Below are 20504 nucleotides of genomic sequence, written 5' to 3'. Positions count from 1 at the left end.
CTCTCCTGGTTTTACTTCCACTGAAGTTTGGAGATTTTATTTTACATTAATTTTCTTTTTCTGTTTGGTTTTTAATTATATTTGTTAATTTAATGGTTTTATGCTGATATTTAACATTTGAATTAGCTGTTTACTTTGAACTCATGTTACATAAACATGTATCCATCATATTATCTATAGTATATTTTATCCACTGTTCTTTTATGTACTTTTAATAACATTTGTATTATAATACCTATTATTTTGTGCATGTTGTTGGCTCTGCAGTGTTTATTAAGTGTTGGTTAACAATAATTTTTAAAGCTATGTAAATCCCTTTGATTATGATACAAAGAAAGACAATCAATCAAATACTAAATAAAAAAATTGTAATAGTTTCATAATCACACTAGAATGATAAGATGTAATTAAGTGAGAATGTTTTGTCTGCTTCTGCTGTGTTTTCTAAATAAGCATTTTTACTCAGTTTCCAATTAGCCACCAAGCCTCAAAGATAACCCAATAATTTGATCATACTCATTTTCAAAATTTCAATCATTCCTAACCAAGGGAGTCATTCCTCAAAATGTGTTATGGCATTATTGCGGGCATTAAACACCATAATGCATACATTATTTATTGCATCATTAGATGCATATGCAAATTTTTTAATTTTAGTTAAAGGGGAGGAGTTTGAGTGGGGTTTATGAAAATGTGTGACATTTAACATTGTGTGCATATTGCATGTTATCACACCAGAAATAACTACACCTTTGTTCCTGGTGTTTTGTCTGATATGAATCCTGTTTTGGGTAGGAGAGGGAGAGAGAAGAGGGGTAGAGGAGAGGGGGAGAGGAGGAGAGAGAGAGAGTGTGTCTCTTGGATGACACTCATATCATTCAACTATTCATACCACTGTAGGATGGTCAACTAGTAACTCGAGGTGAGGTTTTGGTGGTGGTCTAGGGTTTTGGGCACAGTACACATCAGTGAATGAGGAAAGGTACATAAAGATGATATTTCTAAAATCTTGCCCTAGCTTGATAGCATCTAAATAGAGAATTCATTAAGCTAGGGCGAGAGTACATTGTAGAAATATTATATTTGTGTACTACAGTGATATAAATAGTTGACTTTTATGAAATCCTTATAAAGAGTGAGTGTCTCTCTCTCTCTCTCTCTCTCACTAGGTGCAACCCAAAACAAGGACATGTCTGTCTGGGAACTTTGCAGGTTGCAATAAATTTAACGCATGTCGCGATAACTTTGGAACACCCTACCTAAAGTCCTGAGAACCCAACACAACCTAAAAACATTCAAAAAAGACATAAAAACACTAATGTTCCGCAAATTCTACAATGACTTTCAGATGTCTGATCATCCCAACTCTCAACTGAACTCTCAGTTATAAACCTCTTAATACATTCTCTACACCCTGAACCTGAATAACCTCCTTATCCAACCTAAAAATGCTCTCTGGACATGATATGTTTATTTCTGATATTGTTCAAATTGTTTTACTGTTGCACAACTGCTAAGAAAATGTATAACATTAACATTGTTTTTCTGTCACACAACTGCTAAGAAAAATGCATACTTTGTAAACCGTTATGATGGCTCTACCGAATGACGGTATATAAAATTCAACAAATAAATAAATAAATAAATAAATAAATATATAAAGATAAAATACCTATGTGAAGCATGTGTTGTGGTAACTAAAAAATATTAACCTAACCACGCCCCTTTTTAGCGTGGGTGTTATTCATGAGAAATTTATATCATTTTGATAAATCTAGGGGCAACTTAAGCCTAGATATACTAAGCCACAATATGATGATATCACAAGTAAAATAGCATGTAATGCACGTTAAATGCTATTCATCATGCAATATCATCATATCAATGCACAATCGCAGGATATCATGCAATATAACAAAAGTTTCCTCCCCCTATGGAAATAAACTGCTTTCTATATATTTGCAAATATAAAAGTGCCTAATGCCTGCAAAGCAGCTTATGAATAGGCAATCCAATGCTAGTAAAATAATACAGCTGACTTTGGTAAAAAGAAAATAATGTTATAAAGATTTACTAACAATTTATTGCTTACAAAAGCCAGAGCAGCAACAGCTTCACTTTTTTGAAGGTTATGTTCATTTTGTAAGACTGTGACATATTTTAAGTTATAGTTTTGTTACATTTATATATCATTACACTTTCTCTTTGATGGTTCTTACACATAGTGTGCCAGAGATCAACAAAGGTCTATGGCAGTGTAATGGAAGATAAATTGGGCAGATTAGATGGTCCTGATGCTTATTTTTTGCAGTCATACCAGTCATACTTTATTTCTCTGTTTCACACACATAAACTCTTTCTATCTCTATGTTACATAAACACAGTGTAATATGAATTAACCAAGTTAGTATATTTTCTTTATTTCCAAAATGCCTTTCTTTTTTATATATCTCACATTCTGTCTGTGATCCTTTTGAAAATTACTTTTTGAAACTGACATATATTGTCACTCTTTTTTACAGATGCCCACATCTTTGATTTATCCAGCTTCACTGCACAAAAGAGATTCTTATTATTTTTTTCTATATAGAAGTGTTTGTAAGTGTCTGATACATAGCATATCCATGGATGGCCTTGCAGAGGTGCCAGAAGTCCCTTAAAAATAAATACTTTTTATGAGTGAGGTCCATTTATTTTATAAATGCAGCTATTCTTCCTAAATCTCAAGTTGAAGATTCTTTATTTCTGCAATTGAAAATATAGCTTCAAGCCAAGCAATGTTATGTTAATTACCCCATTTAATAGGAAGGATGATGGCTTTCTCCATGGCAACTGTATATGCTTATATTTATCTGCCTTTTCTTTTCCCTGCTACCTCACAGGCTGAGCTCCAGGTCTCTTTGGCAACCACTAAAATTGTACACTACCAACTAGCAAAAGGCACAGATTCAGCCTTTTCAGAACTACGACAGGCTATTAAGTTAGATTTAGTAGATATAATAAAGCCACTGCGTATGACTACCCAGCACTGCTGGGAGAGCCAAGGTTTTTTTATGTTGTTATTTGTACTTACAGTAACAAAATTCTTCCCATTGCATTTTACTTTTTATCACCTGAAATTTTATTAACTTCAGTAAAGAGAGTAAATAATATATAGTCTTGCGACTAATCTATGCAAGAGCAGTGTCAGGTCATTTGGGGACATCTATATATCTTTGGAGATATTCAAAATTCCTCAAGGACAATTAAATTGTCAGCAAAGAGTAAGAGAAAATAAGGCAAATGTGCTGATATTTCCAAATATGTTCGCCTGATAAAATTATGTCATCCTAAAATGGCATATGCAGTTGTGCAATCAGTGTTCAAATAGCAGAACACCACAGGGTAATTACAGTGGATCATGACTTTCCAAAATACAGTAATGAGACTTCCTTTTGGAATCTGTAATCTACATGACAGCTATCACTATTTCTTGGCAGGTAGAACTGAGTGCATAATTTGCTTTATGAAATGAAAATTACGGATATTGACACATTTGTTCTATAGAAAAATATCCAGAAATAGAACAAACTTGGATAGCATTATCTATAGTAGAATATATGTGAAAACTATGAACAAACACATTCAAATCTCTGACCAATACAGTCAAAAGAGTAAAATCAAACTAAAAAAGAAGAATATCAATAAATAAATAATTACTTTCCTGGAGAAGGTTAAATGGTAAATAGATAGCTTCTGGTTCTGTGAAAAGTGATAAATGTACCATGGATTTGTTGTGTACTGTATATAATAGTGCTGTTACTGCACCTCCTGAAAATAGAGGGAGGTAACAAAGAATTCTCAATTCCCAGACTTCCTTTCAAGAATAGGCAGGATTTTAATTGTTGGAGTGTGATGTTTAGTATTAGAAATAAAAATCAGCAATGACACTAACATTTTTATACTGGTCGACTGGGTATAAAACTATGTAGCTTTATGACTTGCCACTAAGGTGATTGATAAAACAGAGCTGACTTCTGGGGCAGTGCATATGAAGAACTATAAGCCCACAAAAACCAAGACAAAGCCAGATTCTGACCAGAATCACCTAACCTGCAATGGATTACAAACCAGAATGATCGGTGTACACAAAATAAAATGTGGCGTGAAGTTTACAGTTGCCACTGTCCCAGTTGAGTGATTTTTCAAAATCCCTAGACTACAGAGCAATGCTTCTCCACAGAAGGGGTATAAACATAAAGATATAGAGATGTATACACTCACACAGTCACGTAAATATGTGCTCAGTGTCTTACAACGAAGGACACATGAAGACCTTATACAAAGAACTTAATTACACTTCAGAACAGCAACCCTCATAGGACTGAGTTAAGAGAAAGTTCTTTACTATTTCAAAAGATGAGGGGGGCATTCTGAAAAGTTAATATAAAGCATATTCAAAACAACTTGGAGAATATTCTATTTCACTCAATGCACGATTAACCTCTGGAATTCATTACAGGAGGATGTGGTTATAAGGCAGTTAGCATAGCTGGGTTTAAAAAACATTTGCACAAATTCATAGAGAAGTAAAAAAAACTGTTATTAATCAAGTAGACTTAAGAATAGCCATTACTTATGACTGCACAATTGCAGAATGGGATCTATTTACTGATTGGGATTATGCCAGGTACTTCAGACTTGAATTGGCCACAGTTGGAAACAGGATACTGGGCTTGACATAGTATGGCAAGTTCATACAAAATTTTCTTATGCTCTTATTAGCAATTGAATAGCTATTAACAAATTAATTAGAGCTAATCAACCTGCAATTGTACTAAACTTGAAGGACTGATCTAAGAGAAAGATTATTTGATTAGCTACTGTTGTGAATAGGGATATACATCCATTTGAAAACAAAATGAATAATGTACCAAAATATTTTCAGTTTTAGTTTTTACATTTCATTGCTCATTAAGGGCCCTATGACATAGTGAGGGCAAAGGTAGCGCTGGCGCCATTTTGAATACTGGCAATACGGCCGGAGTGCAGGAGGTCGCTCCCGGACCCCCGCTGGACTTTTGGCAAGTCTTGTGGGGGTCAGGACGCCCCCCCAAGCTGGCCAAAAGTCCCTGGGGGTCCAGCAGGGGCCCGGGAACGATCTCCTGCACGCGGGCAGTATTGCCAATATTCAAAATGGCGCCGGCGCTACCTTTGCCCTGTCACATGGTAAGGGCAAAGGGCCATCGGCACCATTTTTTTTTAGTGCAGCTGATAGCGTGGGAACGGGAGTTTACTCCCCACGGCCTCCCTAGACCACCAGGTATGTGTAAAAAGATTGGGGGGGGGGGGGTCGGGAGAGTGGGGGAGGCTAAGGGGGTAATTTTAAAGGGTCGGGGTAGGGTTTTTTTTATCGGCGCGGGCCTCACTAAAAAAAATTAGTGATGTGTATTGGAATCGGAACGATTCCAATTCACATCTCGTAACGATCAGATTTCCCCCCCCCCCCCCTCCTCCAAGCCAAACCCGATCATTAAAATGATCGGGCACACGATTCACATCCCTACTATTGGGCATGAAATGGGCAGCGAAAAAGCTCCTTACCTTTTTACCTTCCACGCTGTCTTCGCGGCATCCACCCCAACTCCTCCTCTTCTGGGGCAGACGCCGCCCCAACTCCGCCCCTTTTTAGCTATCACACACGAAAAGGGACTTTTTGCATGCAAAACGTCCCATTTCACGTGCGCTAGCTTTAAAAAATGACCCCCTTAGTGATTCAGATGAGTCATGTGGAGGATTTGAATTATTAGAGTAAGGACATATTGATAGTGTAGTTACTGCAGAGGGTTTGGAGAACCTAAGTTACTGGCATGATATCTGCTTAACAGCTGCAGATAGACAGCATACCCGAAGAGGTAATAACCGATATTTCGAGAGCCAAGAGCACCTCTCAGCAACAGCAGGCAGTTGATAGCATGAAAGATACCCTTGGGCCTTTACCTCCTCAACCCCAGACTGCCTGAAGGAGTGGAAAGAATGAAAATTGATTTAAGAAAGCTTTAAGAGTAGTCAAAGATTTGGCAGCTGGGATTCAATGCCAAGAAGTGCAGAGTCATGCATCTGGGGTGCAGCAATCCAAAACAGCTGTATGTGATGAGTGGTGAAAGACTAATGCACACAGACTGGGAGAAGGATCTTGGGGTGATAGTGTCTGGTGATCTGAAGGTGGTAAAGTAATGTGGCAAGGCGATAGCTAAAGCCAGAAGAATGCTGGACTGCACAGAAAGAGGAATAACCAGTAAGAAATAAGAGGTGATAATGCCCTTGTAAACATCCTTGGTGAGGCCTCACCTGGAGTACTGCCTTCAGTACTGGTGCCCATATCTCAAACAGGATAAAGACAGGATAGAGGCGATCAAAAGAAGAGTACCCAAATTAGTGAGGGGCAACAATGGAAGACTTATGAGGATATGAATATGTATACCCTGGAAGAGAGGAGGTGCAGGGGGACTATAATACAGACCATCAGATAACTGAAAGGTTTTAATGATGCACAATCATCAAACCTTTACTGTTCGAAAGAAATCAATAGAACTAGAGGTCATGAAATGAAACTCCAGGGAGGATGACTCAGAACCAATGTCAGGAAATATTTCTTCATGAAGACGGTGGTGAATACCTGGATTGCCCTTCTAGAGGAGGTGGTGAAGATAAAAAACAGTGAAGGAATTCAAAGGGATAAACATTGTGGTTCTCTAAAGGCTAAAGGATGGTATTAAAGAAAATAGTGCATGGGGGTAACTGGGGGTAACTTGCTGGTGTGGCAGTTGCTACTCTTAACAAATGACAGTATCAAGGCTTAATGCAACTGCATCATTGCTCTCTGCTTCAATGGCAGTGGGAAAAGGGAAATTGGATTCAGACAGCAACCAATGAGGGCTTCCACTTTTACAGTTTAGGGAAAACTTGCTGCGGTAACTTGCTGAGGTGACTTGCTGAGGTAGCTTTTACTACCCTTAATCATTAAGCCTGATACTTTTGATGTTGCTCCATCATTTTTCTCTGCTTCCATGGCAGTGGTTAGGGAAAATTGGATTTGGACATCATCTGAGGGCCCTGACTTTTATGGGCTGGGAAACTGATAAGCATGAGAGTAGCCTGCACAGTGCAGCAGATACTGGAATAAGCTTGTTGGGCAGACTGGGTGGATAATTTGGTACTTTTCTGCCATCATTTATATGTTTTTACATTTCTATGTTTCTTATCAATGCTTTGTATCTGACTTGCCAGTGCTTATGCTGTTTCCTGTTTTCTTCATTCGGATCCCTTTTTGACTTCTTGAAAGATGTTCAAGAAGTGAAAAGGGGATCTAAAATATTATAGCCTCTCTCACCCTACCTTTTAACAATGCTGGTAGTCATTTAGTCTTCCTTCCACATTTTCTAATGTGTGGAATACATTTAGTCTGGGCTTCCAAGATGGTAGATGGTATTTTTAAATAGTGTCCATAGCTGAGCTAAACTCTTAGGGCCAGATTCTAAAAGATATGTGCGGGCGTAGATTTGTGCGTGCAACCCGGCGCGCACAAATGTACACCCGATTTTGTAATATGCGCGGGCAGTCGCGCACATGTTATAAAATCCAGGGTCAGCACGCGCAAGGGAGTGCGCAATTGTGGAACTTGCACGCGCCGAGCCACGCAGCCTTCCTCCATTCCCTCCAAGGCTGTTCCGAAATCGGAGCGGCCTCGGATGGAAATTTCCTTCCACCCCCCCCCACCTTCCCCTCCTTTCCCCTACCTAACCTGCCCTCCAGCCCTACCTAAACCCCCCTTATCTTTATCCTATAAGTTGCACCTGCCTCTGGGCAGGCGTAGGTAGCACGCGCAGGCCGACGGCTAGCCCACGATCCTGGGCACAGTGGCAAATGGATGCTGTGGCTGGAGGCTCCATCCCCGCCCCTTCCATGACCCCGGACCCACCCTGCCCACGCCCCACCCCCTTTTTCAAGCCCCGGGACATACGTGTGTCCCGGGGCTTGCGTGCGTTGCTGGGCCTATGCAAAATAGGATCAGCACTTGCAGGAGGGTTTTAAAAGTGTTACGCACGTATATTACACGTGTAATCCTTTTAAAATCTGCCCCTTAATGTTTACAGTTGCTCCTTTCAGTTTTTCCTAACCATTTTTCTCATTTTCTCATAGTCAAATTTTTGAAAGTTAAATACTGTCACAGTGGATTTCCTTTTTGTGCTCTTCTAGTTATTAAGTTAAATTTGATCATGCTGTGATCACTATTGCCAAGTGGCTCCAACACTGTTACCTCTTGCACCAAATACTTTGTTCCACTTAGGAATAGGTCTAAAACAAAGTGGATACATATAAATATCAAATAAAATAGCAGATAATTCTGACGCTTGAGACACCCCACTAAATGTGTTATACTAATCAGAGTCTAAGTTATTAAAACTAATCTACTGGGAATGAGCTTCAAATAAGAAGAAAACCAAGCAAAAATGTTTTCTTAAATCCCTAATTGCTTCAAACAATCTAATAAAATTTTATGGGAAACTATCAAAGGAACTAGTTACATCCAGGAAAATGGCCAGTAGAGCTGAGCCTGAGTTTAATTGCTATAGTAGGTAATTCAGTACCAAAAGCAACAGAGTTTCTGTGCTATGGGACTTTCAAAATCCACTTAGATGAGAATGAAGAATATGATTATCACTCAGAAAGTTTAATTTCCCTAGGGTTGGAAGATTCTAGGGGATGAAAACTTGCTGAATCATCAAGAGGCAAATTGCTTTTTTTTTTATAAACTAGATGAACAAGGTCTTTTTAATAAATAGTAGGAACAGTTGCCTCAATCTACGACAAATGTGAATACATTCAGAGAATTGAAGTGCAATACAAAAATAAAAGCAAAAGAACATGAGTCTAATGGACAAAATTAATTGTTGACCTTACTTAACATTTCATCAGCTGTACTGTTTCTGGGAAAAAATTATCCCATACTATAGAACTAGGTGAAAAGTTTGATTTTTCAACAGTGATCACATTATTAAAAAGAATTACGGAGAGGGTGGTGGATGCCTGGAATGCCCTTCCGGAGGAAGTGGTGAAGACCAGAACTGTGAAGGACTTCAAAGGGGCATGGGATAAACACTGTGGATCCATAAAGTCAAGAGGCCGCCAATGAAGAGTGGGTGACTCGCCAGAATGATGGCTACTGCCTGGAGACAATACCCTTATTCAATAAACATACACATGTTTACTGTGACTCCAACATCGCCCTAAGCTTCAACAGCAAGAGGAAATGTGGAAAAAAGGATTTGCACTCACAAAGAGGGGAGTAGCTGGCTTGTTACGGCGGTTACTACCCCAAACCAAATAAGCCTGATACTTCACTTTCAATGCATATCCAGCATAGTTCTCTGCTTCAACGGCAGGGGAGAAGAAAAACTGATACTCACACATCCAGCAGAGCTCTCTGCTTCAACGGCAGAGGAGAAGAAAAAAGGGTTTGCACTCACAAAGCGGGGAGTACCTGGCTTGTTACGGCAGTTACTACCCCAAACCAAATGTGCCTGATACTTCACTTTCGATGCATATCCAGCATGGCTCTCTGCTTCAACGGCATGGGAGAAAGACTGATACATCACACATTTCCAGCATAGCTCTCTGTTTCAACGGCAGGGGGAAAAAAAAACTGATACTTCACGCATATCCAGCATAGCTTCAACGGCAGGGGAGAAGAAAAAAGGATTCACACTCACAAAGCGGGGAGTAGCTGGCTTCTTACGGCGGTTACTACCCCAAACCAAATGTGCCTGATACTTCACTTTCGATGCATATCCAGCATGGCTCTCTGCTTCAACGGCACGGGAGAAAGACTGATACATCACGCATTTCCAGCATAGCTCTCTGCTTCAACGGCAGGGGAGAAGAAAAACTGATACTTCACACATATCCAGCATAGCTCTCTGCTTCAACGGCAGGGGAGGGAAAAACAAAAAACTGATACTTCACGCATATCCAGCATAGCTCCCTGCTTCAACGGCAGGGGAGAAGAAAAACAACCAATAAGGGCTGTATAACATAGTCTGGGTAAAACAAATAAGCATGGGTGTAGCTTGCGGTGGTTACTACCCCTACTACTACCCCTAACTAATCAAGCTAGATATTTCACTTGGATGCAGCTCCATCACTGCTCTCTACATTAATGGTGGGGGTGGAAGGGAAATAGAACTAAGAGCTAAGAGAAACAGATAAGTATGAGAGAAAAAATGTGTAAAGCTTGCTGGGCAGACTGGATGGGCCGTTTGGTCTTCTTCTGCCGTCATTTCTATGTTTCTATGTTTCTATAATTGGGTTAAAATGTATAGGCCTGATTTTAAAAAGCTTTTGCATACTTAAATTTGGGTTTTAGGCACATAAATGCAATTTACTTGAGTAAGTAGGCTTTTGAAAATTGCTGCAGTATATGCCATTGAATTGTCCCTAGGATTTACTCACATAAGTGCACTTTACTCAAGTAAATGGCTTTTGAAAATTGCTACAATAATATTTTATATTTACTCGTGTACCTCCTTTGAAAATTCACCTGTAAGGACTGAGTATGAATTTCTGAAGCTAATTTAGAAGTCCTAGTGCTATCCTGTAGTAGCTTGGAAAATGCATCTTCCTTTTTGATCTGAAATAATTCTTTATATTCTTGTTTATGTTTCTGATAAATCAAAAGCAGTTGGAGGACAAATGCTTCCTCCATCTCTTTTCAGCTTGTCACATTAAATGCTTACTCTTAGGGCCTGATTTTAAAATGCATTTACTCGAGTAAAAACCAGGTTTACTGGAGTAAATTCACTTTACTTGAGTAAGTGGGTTTTTGAAAATTGCTACAATATATGCCATTGACTTGTCTATAGGATTTACTCACATAAGTGCACTTTACTTGAGTAAATGGCTTTTGAAAATTGCTACAATAGTAGCTACATTTACGCATGTAACTCCTTTTGAAAATTACCCCCTAAATGAGAGCAATATCAAACCATGGAACTCATGTGTGAAAATACTGAATACCCTTGGTCTTATAAGGAGTTATTTTCTCTTTAATTGATACTATTGTTTCAACTAGTGAGATGGCCAAACGATTAGCTGAGGAGATGTCTTGACTACCTTCTTTAATACCCACTTATCTTTAAAAAGTACTGGATCAATTGGTCCTGCAATGATCTTAGTAGAGTGATGTTTATTAGGTCTCATTCGAGTTGACACATGAAAAGTTATAGAAACCATGGAGAACAACTTAAAATTAGTTATTAAGGGTGGTTGATTAATATGTCCTGGAACTCAAATTTGGTCTTCTATATGACCTTTTTGTGTGTGACTAAATGCAATACAGGTTTCATATGCAAGTTATCTAAAAAAAATCTAAACATTCCTAGTATACCCCCTTATGGTTTGCAGTCAATGTGCATATTGAAATCCCCAGTGGTAATAGTTTTCTTACAAATTAAACAATTTAATTAATTAATTAAACTAGTTAAATTCTCAACAATATGAGAATTTCAAAGAAAGAGTCATATCAGCACATAAAGTCCCAGGGGGGCAATATAACTAAAATCATTGATTCTCACAATCAAAATCTCACACCCATTGCCTATTGTCATCAAGTAAGGCATCGCATTTTTAGTGGATTTATAATAGATTAAAACAGCACCTCCTCTTCTACCTGATCTTTCCTCATGAAAGAAGGAGTACCCTTTAGGACAATTTAAATTCAATAATATTTCATCAGTTTTGGAGAGCCGTGTCTCTGTTAAAAATACTATATCAAGGTTCCCATCTAATAGATATCCAACTATATAATATCTAACATTGGTCATAGGGCAGATGCATTTAAATAAAAAGCTTTGAGTCTTAAAGTACAAGATTCAGTTTTTGGAGCCAAAAATAACAATGGACAGGTTTATTAACATTGCACATAGAAGGCATTGAACTAAATTTACTTTGATCTGTAATTACTGGAATCTTGCTTACATATATCTTTCTAGAGCCAATAATGGTAGATAAAAATCCAAATGCCATCAGAGCTGCAAACAAAGGGGCAGCTCTTCATTGGCGGGCCACCAGCTTGCTGCACCATTGTTTTAATCCACCCTGTGGGCGGTTACTGATGATGTTGGGTTTGGTGGGCAGAGTTTCTCAGCTCTCCAATCTTGCTGGTATCTAGGCAGAAGGGGTAAGGCCACAGTCAGGAGAAAGAAACAATCTGCTCAGAATAGCAGCAATCAGCAAGTGCAATCATCAGCAGCAATAAAGATGCAATGTGCAATGATGGCAGCAGGAGGTGAGGTGAACTGCAAGAAATCTCCTTTACACCCATCAGGTAATTAATAAGAACCAGAGGGGAGAATTTTAAAAGCCCGTTGCATGCCAAAGCTGGGAGATATGCACAGAAGGTGGGCCAGCGCACGCCACACGGATTTTAAAAGGTGCCGGCGTATGCGCATATCCTTGGTATGCACAGAAGTCAAAAGATCAGAAAAAAGAGTGGGGTATAGGTGTGGACTTGACAGTGGAAGGCCAGGAGATGTGAATGCAAATACTTATGTGCACAGGTGTGTGCCGGAATAACCTGCCGCATATATTTGCTACTGCTGTGGATGGCGTGTAAGTACAAAACCAAAAAACATCTAGGCTAGTCAGTGGTGCTTTAAGAGTTGGGGCTAACATGAGGAAAAGGAGGCTAATAAATTAGGGGGTGTTTGGAAGTGCTACCCCTTAACGGAGTGAACTGGTCCGGTGTCGGCTTGTGTCCCTCATAAAATTCCGCCACTTGTATGGTAGACATGGCATTTGTGTGCACATGCACCTGTTCATTTAAAATTGTGCCTAGATGTATGCATGTTCAGCCTTTTTTGTAACATGTACACATCTATACATGCATGTTATAAAATGGCTGCGTCTCTGGACATGAGCCAGCAAAAGCACATACATGTGCCCTCTTGCAGCTGTTTCAAAGTTACCATCAGTATATGCTGAGACTGTACTTTCCTAGATAGAAGGCAGTATGGGTGTCATTGAAATTAATCAGTGTGCGAAGCGAAAATTAGTGCAGGACAATAAATTTATTGCACCTTGCGGAAATTGCCTATGTGATGCTGGGGCAGGGAAATTAACATAACACACCCGCTTTTTATCGCAGGTGCTATTTCTGCTATAAATATAGCATTTTGATAAATCTAGGGGATGGATAGATAACTGAATGATAATAGTAGCATAAGATAGTGAGCTGTTGACAAGATGATTCACAACCAACTTAAGATAAAACGGTAAAACAGACAAATGCAGATTCTGTAAAACAGAACCGGAAATGGCTGAACATCTTTGACACTGGATGTGACACATTGATGTCAGAAGTCCTGTATACTTAAAGGAACAACAAAGTTGCATGGCTCATCCACTGGAAGCTGTGTAAACATAATTACATTGCTGTACCCCCCCAAAAAAAACCAAAAAAACCTCACTGGAATCACAACCTTAACAGAACTGAAAATAACAAAGAAGTTATGATCATTTGTGATGTTCCCTTCCAATTGATAAGAAGATTGATGCTAGAAAACTGGACACTATGGTAAAGAAGAAATACAAAAATGGCATTGCTGAAAGAGGTGTCAATAACCAGTGCGTATGTGGGCTGCACACGAGCAATTCAGGTTTTGAAAAGCCAATTGCTCATGTCCAAAAATAAGAGGGCAGAAAAAGAGAGGCGCATGGGTGGAGCAAGGGCATTCCAGGACAGGGCCAATAGTTAGGTGTCTGCTTGAGATCCACATAACTTTACTGCTGCTTCAGATGATGATCAAGTCTGTAGATTTATGGTTTAGGGCTTATAGTCAGGGTGAGAGGTCGGGGTCAAGTTGGCAGCATGCAAGATGAAGTTCACTTAGGGGCGGATTTTAAGAGCCCTGCTCACGTAAATCCGCCCGGATTTACGCGAGCAGGGCCCTGCGCGCCGGTGCGCCTATTTTACATAGGCCTACCGGCGCGCACAGAGCCCCGGGACTCACGTAAGTTCCGGGGTTTTCCGAGGGGGGCATGTTGGGCGTGTCGGGGGCGGGCCCGATCCGCGCGGCGTTTTTGGGGCGGGACGTAGCGTTTCGGGGGCGGGTCCGAGGGCGTGGTTACGGCCCGGGGCGGTCTGGGGGCGTGGCCGCACCCTCCGGACCCACCCCCAGGTTGCATCCTGGCGTGCTAACGGCCCGCTGGCGCGCGGGGATTTATGTCTCCCTCCGGGAGGCGTAAATCCCCCGACAAAGGTAAGGGGGGGGTTTAGACAGGGCCGGGGGGGTGGGTTAGGTAGGGGAAGGGAGGAGAAGGGGAGGGGAGGGCAAAAGAAAGTTCCCTCCGAGGCCGCTCCGATTTCGGAGCGGCCTCGGAGGGAGGTTTGGATGAGTTCCTAGAGGAAAAGTCCATAAACTGCTATTACGGTAATTAATAAGCAATAGTAGCTTGTTTGGGTACTTGCCAGGTGCTTGTGACTTGGATTGGCCACTGTTGAAAATAAGATACTGGGCCTGATGGACCCTTTGTCTGACCCAATATGGCTTATCTTATGTTCCTTTTCCCACCGAGGCCGCTCCGATTTCGGAGCGGCCTCGGAGGAAGGAGGTAGGCTGTGCGGCTCGGCATGCGCCGGCTATACGGAATCGGTAGCCTTGCGCGCGCCGATCCAGGATTTTAGCGGATACGCGCGGCTACGCGCGTATCTACTAAAATCCAGCGTACTTTTGTTGGCGCCTGATGCGCCAACAAAAGTACGCCAAATTGCGCTGTTTGAAAATCTACCCGTTAGAGAATAGCCACTGCCATTAGCAATGGTTACATGGAATAGACTTAGTTTTTGGGTACTTGCCAGGTTCTTATGGCCTGGATTGGCCACTGTTGGAAACAGGATGCTGGGCTTGATGGACCCTTGGTCTGACCCTGTATGGCATTTTCTTATGTTCTTATGTTCTTAACCAGAGGGGTCTGTAAGACCTTGTTATTAACTGGGCAAACTGATGGACTAATTGGAAAAACTGGGTTGTCCCTTGTGCAAGCATGTTTTAAAATCCACCTACATATGTGCATAAAAGACAACAAAATCCTATGAAAGACATAGCTTGGAACATTGGTCCTGGGCTTGTGTTCTGGCCTAGGCTAAGGCCCAGGCCAGAGCCCCAGCTTAGGACCCAGTCTCAGATCTTGGTGTCGGGCCTGGTTCCAAGCCCAGGCTTAGACCAATACCATGCCATCAGGACCCAGCTTTTGTCAGATTACCCAATGGATCAGATAAGTATTGGGTTTTTGTTTTTTTTTAATTTTATGGGGTCTCGGCTGCGGCTTCATCATTGGCCCATGTCCTAACCAAAACCACGGTATAACACTCAGGCATAGGCCATGGCCCCTATTGCCTCAGCCTATACCCTAGGCGAGGCCCCGGCTTCGGGCCTAGACCTAGGCCTCATGCATTAGTTTAAAATGAAATGAACAAATATTGTTCGTTTCATTTTGGGGTACCCTGGATTCAGTTTGGGGGCCCCCCAATGAAACTAATTTGCCTTATTCATCACATTTTGCACATCCCTAACAGCAGCTAAATATGTGGTCACTAAAAACAGAAAAGGAAAATAGCTAGGGGTATAGGCAATGGTCAGAGGCAGGTAATGGTCAGGCAGATCCAAGGTCAGATAGTGGTCAGAAGCAGGCAGCAGAGTATCCGAGGTTCATGCTATGGTCATAGGCAAGCAGCGGTCAGGCGTATCCGAAGTTCAGACAGTGTTCAGTGCCAGGGATACCTCTGAAGGAGAAGAAGAGGGATGGATGGGCTGGGACAGGCAGGTAAGGGCTTGAAAAAGTGAGCAATGGAGGGTGAAAAATGCTGGAAGAAAGACTGAAGACAAGCTGGACAAAGACTGATGGAACTTCCCTACCCCCTACCCTACCCTCCCTTCCCCTCTCCTCCTCAAGTCCTAAATTTCATTTTTTTTTTTTTTACCTTTTTGGGGCAACTTACTTCTGCTCCTGAGCTGAAGTGAGTTGTGCGTGCTGGGACAGAGAACAATGGTGCTTTCCCAGCCCTCCCCTGTCCTGCCCCTCCCCACCCAAAACACACCCTTCAGTGCGACCCTTCCAAGAGGCCTGGCACTTGAGCGCAAACTGGCCTTTACGCGCATGGCCGGGCCTTTTGGAAGATTCGCCCGGCACGCATAAGGCCCAACTACGCGCGTAAAGGCCGAAATTTATGCACGCCGGGCATTTAAAATCTGCCCTTAGGTCAACTTGATTAATAGCGGTTTATGGACTTCTCATCCAAGAACTTATCCAAACCTTTTTTAAACCCATCCCTAACCACATCCTCTGGCAGCGAATTACAAAGCTTAATTGTGCGTTGGGTGAAAAATAATTTTCTTTGATTTGTTTTAAATGTGCTGCTTGCTAATTTCATGGACTGCTCCCTAGTCCTTCTATTATCTGAAAAAGTAAATAGCAGATTCACATTTACCCCTTGTAGTCCTCTCATGATTTTATAGATCTGTATCTTATTCTCAACCATCTCTTCTCCAATATGAACAGCCCTAAACTCTTCAGCCTTTCCTCATATGGGAGGCGGGAGCCATTCCATCCCCTTTATCATTTTGGTCGCTCTTCTCAGTACTTGTCCAGTGCAACTCTATTGTTTTTGAGATGTACCAACCAGAAATGCACACAGTACTAGATGCGGTCTCACCATGGAGCGAAAAAGAGGCATTATGACATTTTCTGTTTTAATTATCATTCCCTTGCTAATAATTCCTAGCACTCTGTTTGCTTTTTTTTGACTGCTGCAGCACACTGAATTAAAGATTTCAATGTATTATCAACTATTAAATCTAATTCTTTTTCCTGGGTGGTAACTCCTAATATGGAACCTAAAATTGTGTAATTACAGCATGGGTTATTTTTCTATATGCAACCCCTTGCACTTGTCCACTTTAAATTTCATCTGCCTTTTGGACGCCCAATCTTCCAGTCTTGTAAGGTCTTCCTGCAATTTATCACAATAGAATGTGATTCAATACTCTGAATAATTGTGTCATTTGAAAATTTGATCAGTTCATTCATTGTATCCCTTTCCAGATCATTTATAAAAGTATTGAAAAGCACCAGTCCAAACACAGATCCCTAAGACTCTCCACTGTTTACCTTTTCCCACACACAAAAATGACCTACTCTGTTTCCTGTCTATTAAACACTTATCTGGTAATCCGTTTTTTTTTTTTTGCAGAATGGTCCTGATACATTTTGATATTTAAGATTCACTAAAAAGAAAATAAAAAGTTTTGAAGTATTTGTTCAACATCATATTTGTGGTGTTCTATTTACAATACTTGTCACAATATACAATTGTTTGAACAGATGATAAATCCAAGAGTTTTAATTTTGAACTTTAAACACTTTGGGCTAGATTTCAAAAGGAGAGCACACCCGTCCATGTGCACGCGGTTCCCGACACACACAAATGGATGCACAGATTTTATAACATGTGTACATCGCCGCACACATGTAATAAAATGTGATATCCGCACGTATATGCACACTGGATTTTAACATCCCCGCATGCATGTGTGGTGGCCCATGAGTCGCGCGTGCACGGGGGGTTATTATGTTTATGTGGTGACGCAATCAGGCCTAGATCAGTTCCCTCCCAGTCCGCTCCAATAAAGGATCAGACTGGGAGGGAACTTTGCTGACCCTAACCCTACCCTTCCTTCCTTTTCCCCTCTCCTCCTCTCTCCTCCTCTCTCCTCCCTGACCCCTAACATAAACCTAACTATTCCCTATTTTTTTGTTTCCATACTTACTGCTCCTCTGGATCCACACTCTTGTATACCCTTCATCTAATGACTCTATTGTATTCAAAGAATATAACTAGTTAAGGTACTTTGAGCTGTAAAAACAATAAGTGGATCTCAGGCCTGGCTGCCTCAGTCCCAATTCCTCTCCCCCTCCCACCACCACCACATACCCACACACCCACCCCACTTAATGAAAACAAAAGCAGGCTGCCCGGCCAAGCTCCTCCCCCACCCCACCAAATCATTCACATGCAAATCCCTTGAAGGGTTGGAACTGATCTCCCATTCCCCTGCCCACTCCCCAGTTCAGCAAATGTTTAGCCACAGTGAGTCTTTCTGTGCCTACCTCCTTCACCCCCCAACCTCAACCCTACCTTCTCCACCTTTCTGGTATCTTTTTCAAATGTCAATCTTCATCCAGGACTGCAGTATATTGCTACCATGATCCCAGTCTGTGTTTCCTGTATTGCTATGCCAGCAATGCTGGAATAAGCTACCAACATTGCTGTGAACTGCAATTTAGGAAGCACCAGCCAGACTCACCGAAAGCATAATGCAATCATAATTGAAGATTGCCATTTGATAAGGTACCAGGCAGGAAAGTGATAGGGTTCACATTGTGGAGAGAGATGGAGGGAGGGAGGGAGGCATAGGAGGGCTTATTGGGGAAAGAAATATGCAGAATTGGGGTGTGGGCATGAGGAAGACGGAGCCAGTGCCAATCCTTCAAATTTTGATTTGGACAGAATATTTTGAAGGGTTTGGGGGTGGAGAGATGGGAGGAGTGGGAGCTTGGCTGGGCAGCCCACTTTTATTTTCATTGAGTGGGAAGGGTTGAGAATAAGGCCTCCAGGCCTGCAATCTACTATTTTTTTTAATAACTCATAGTTACTTACAGGGTCAATTCTCAAAACGCGATGGGCTATTATCGCGTGTATAAGGGCCTTATTGTGTGTAATACTGCCCTAACGCATGCAATAACAACCACATTGTGATGTTAAAATTAAAATGAGGTAAAGGGGAGGGGTTAGGGTGGGGTGTGGGTGGGTTAACAACATTTTGAGTCTTGTAGCCTGCAAGTGATAATGTTTTACACATTATCGCTGGTAGTAGCGCCGGAAATAGCTACACCTTTTGCAGGGGTGCTATGGGGGCGATAGTGTCCGCCATGGCCGCAATAACAGCGGGCAAAAATGTACCTCCATGTTGCAGCTGGGTGCACACTATTGCCCCCTGCCCCTTTTCTGGTCATGGCTCTTCATTTTGCTATATTTATAGCATAATGAAAAATCTAGGCCTTAATTGTCTATATTTTTTGAATATAGCTGATAAAGTCAAAAGCTATCCATACACATGAGGCCAGATAATTTTAAAGATAACTGGTAATGTTCAAAAGATAGCTAGATAGTTTTAAACCTATCTGGCTAAAAATAGACAAATATATTTAATCGGAGATATTCAGTGGGACATTTAACCTGTTGAATATCTGTGATAAGTTATTCGGCTAACAATAGTCAAAGAAGGTATCCATTGTAGGCTTTTTGAAATAAAGGCCTTTCCATGTATTGTGTGCATGCTTAGAGAATCAGGGATTTGACAGTAACAGCAGACAGTATTTTTGTCTGAAGTAGAGAGGGTCTAATTGTTCATAATCAAGGATTATTATCTAAAGCCCTGTCTTTTATCCATAAACTTTCCCCATGGGTTGGGTTTATTTTAACATGACCATAAATAACAATAAGATCTCTGTGAAGTTGTGAAAAAAATGACAAAGTTTAAAAGAAAATTTCCAGTTAATAGTCCAAAATTATGGGGTCTATTTACTAAGTTGGAATATTTGATTGTGGAAGGGGCAAAATTTCACAGGGAACATCAAATGGCCTGGGGCCTGGAGGCACTCTGGGCCACTGCTAGACAACCAGGGAGACTTTTCTTAGGTCAGAGGTTCCAAGGAGGGGGAGCCAGGAAGCAGGCCACTAAACCAACAGGGTATCTGTGTTATGTTACATGGATGGGGGCTACTAGACAACCAGGGATTAGGTGCTATGTAAGAAAGTAGGGATGTGCATTCGTTTCATCCATTTCCTATACAAGCATGTAGGGATGTGAATCGTTTTAGGACGATTAAAATTATCGTCCGATAATTTTAATATCGTCTTAAACCGTTATGGAACACAATACAATACAGATTCTAACGATTTATCGTTATAAATCGTTAGAATCGTGAGCTGGCACACTAAAACCCCCTAAAACCCACCCCCGACCCTTTAAATTAAATCCCCCACCCTCCCGAACCCCCCCCAAATAACTTAAATAACCTGCGGGTCCAGCGGCGGTCCGGAACGGCAGCGGTCCGGAACGGGCTCCTGCTCTGAATCTTGTCGTCTTCAGCCGGTGCCATTTTCCAAAATGGCGCCGAAAAATGGCGGCGGCCATAGACGAAAAAGATTGGACGGCAGGAGGTCCTTCCGGACCCCCGCTGGACTTTTGGCAAGTCTCGTGGGGGTCAGGAGGCCCCCCACAAGCTGGCCAAAAGTTCCTGGAGGTCCAGCGGGGGTCAGGGAGCGATTTCCCGCCGCGAATCGTTTTCGTACGGAAAATGGCGCCGGCCATACGCGTATGGCCGGCGCCATTTTCCGTACGGAA

The sequence above is a fragment of the Rhinatrema bivittatum genome, chromosome 5 (assembly GCF_901001135.1).
Source record: "Rhinatrema bivittatum chromosome 5, aRhiBiv1.1, whole genome shotgun sequence".
In the NCBI taxonomy this organism is placed as follows: domain Eukaryota; kingdom Metazoa; phylum Chordata; class Amphibia; order Gymnophiona; family Rhinatrematidae; genus Rhinatrema; species Rhinatrema bivittatum.
This window is presented reverse-complemented; position numbering follows the sequence as displayed.